We start from the raw sequence: 2500 nt of genomic DNA on the forward strand, positions 1-2500 counted from the left end.
ACCGGTCCCCCGAGAGTCCCCCGTGGGCCTTGCGGACAGGCACGCTGGGATAGGGCCCCTCGGACTTCTGGAGGACAAGTCCGAACATGCAGGCGGGACCGGAGATTGCGGAACGGCCCCCCGAGAGTCCCCCGTGGGCCTTGCGGACAGGCACGGTGGGATAGGGCCGCCCGGACTTGTACTTGGGGACCGAGCGTTAACCCGAGCATTAACCCGAGCGTTACTCCGAGCATAACAGTCGGGACCGGAGAGCGCGGATCGGCCCCCCGAGAGTCCCCCGTGGGCCTTGCGGACAGGCACGGTGGGATAGGGCCGCCCGGACTTGTACTTGGGGACCGAGCGTTAACCCGAGCGTTACTCCGAGCATAACAGTCGGGACCGGAGAGCGCGGATCGGCCCCCCGAGAGTCCCCCGTGGGCCTTGCGGACAGGCACGGTGGGATAGGGCCGCCCGGACTTGTACTTGGGGACCGAGCGTTAACCCGAGCGTTACTCCGAGCATAACAGTCGGGACCGGAGAGCGCGGATCGGCCCCCCGAGAGTCCCCCGTGGGCCTTGCGGACAGGCACGGTGGGATAGGGCCGCCCGGACTTCTGGAGGACAAGTCCGAACATGCAGGCGGGACCGGAGATTGCGGAACGGCCCCCCGAGAGTCCCCCGTGGGCCTTGCGGACAGGCACGGTGGGATAGGGCCGCCCGGACTTGTACTTGGGGACCGAGCGTTAACCCGAGCATTAACCCGAGCGTTACTCCGAGCATAACAGTCGGGACCGGAGAGCGCGGATCGGCCCCCCGAGAGTCCCCCGTGGGCCTTGCGGACAGGCACGGTGGGATAGGGCCGCCCGGACTTGTACTTGGGGACCGAGCGTTAACCCGAGCATTAACCCGAGCGTTACTCCGAGCATAACAGTCGGGACCGGAGAGCGCGGATCGGCCCCCCGAGAGTCCCCCGTGGGCCTTGCGGACAGGCACGGTGGGATAGGGCCGCCCGGACTTGTACTTGGGGACCGAGCGTTAACCCGAGCATTAACCCGAGCGTTACTCCGAGCATAACAGTCGGGACCGGAGAGCGCGGATCGGCCCCCCCAAGAGTCCCCCGTGGGCCTTGCGGACAGGCACGGTGGGATAGGGCCGCCCGGACTTGTACTTGGGGACCGAGCGTTAACCCGAGCATTAACCCGAGCGTTACTCCGAGCATAACAGTCGGGACCGGAGAGCGCGGATCGGCCCCCCGAGAGTCCCCCGTGGGCCTTGCGGACAGGCACGGTGGGATAGGGCCGCCCGGACTTCTGGAGGACAAGTCCGAACATGCAGGCGGGACCGGAGATTGCGGAACGGCCCCCCGAGAGTCCCCCGTGGGCCTTGCGGACAGGCACGGTGGGATAGGGCCGCCCGGACTTGTACTTGGGGACCGAGCGTTAACCCGAGCATTAACCCGAGCGTTACTCCGAGCATAACAGTCGGGACCGGAGAGCGCGGATCGGCCCCCCGAGAGTCCCCCGTGCGCCTTGCGGACAGGCACGGTGGGATAGGGCCGCCCGGACTTCTGGAGGACAAGTCCGAACATGCAGGCGGGACCGGAGATTGCGGAACGGCCCCCCGAGAGTCCCCCGTGGGCCTTGCGGACAGGCACGGTGGGATAGGGCCGCCCGGACTTGTACTTGGGGACCGAGCGTTAACCCGAGCATTAACCCGAGCGTTACTCCGAGCATAACAGTCGGGACCGGAGAGCGCGGATCGGCCCCCCGAGAGTCCCCCGTGGGCCTTGCGGACAGGCACGGTGGGATAGGGCCGCCCGGACTTCTGGAGGACAAGTCCGAACATGCAGGCGGGACCGGAAATTGCGGACCGGCCCCCCGAGAGTCCCCCGTGGGCCTTGCGGACAGGCACGGTGGGGTATGGCCCCTCGGACTTCTGGAGCACAAGTCCGACCATGCAGGCGGGACCGGAGATTGCGGACCGGCCCCCCGAGAGTCCCCCGTGGGCCTTGCGGACAGGCACGGTGGGATAGGGCCGCCCGGACTTCTGGAGGACAAGTCCGAACATGCAGTCAGGACCGGAGATTGCGGACCGGCCCCCCGAGAGTCCCCCGTGGGCCTTGCGGACAGGCACGGTGGGGTATGGCCCCTCGGACTTCTGGAGCACAAGTCCGACCATGCAGGCGGGACCGGAGATTGCGGACCGGCCCCCCGAGAGTCCCCCGTGGGCCTTGCGGACAGGCACGGTGGGATAGGGCCGCCCGGACTTCTGGAGGACAAGTCCGAACATGCAGGCAGGACCGGAGATCGCGGACCGGCCCCCCGAGAGTCCCCCGTGGGCCTTGCGGACAGGCACGGTGGGGTATGGCCCCTCGGACTTCTGGAGCACAAGTCCGAAGATGCAGGCGCGACCGGAGATTGCGGACCGGCCCCCCGGAAGTCCCCCACGGGCCTTTCGGGCCAGGCACGGTGTTTAGGTCTTCTCGGACTTCTGGAGGAAAAGTCCGAAGCGGAAAAATTCAC

Source organism: Patiria miniata, unplaced genomic scaffold (assembly GCF_015706575.1).
Source record: "Patiria miniata isolate m_02_andy unplaced genomic scaffold, ASM1570657v1 HiC_scaffold_13, whole genome shotgun sequence".
NCBI lineage: Eukaryota > Metazoa > Echinodermata > Asteroidea > Valvatida > Asterinidae > Patiria > Patiria miniata.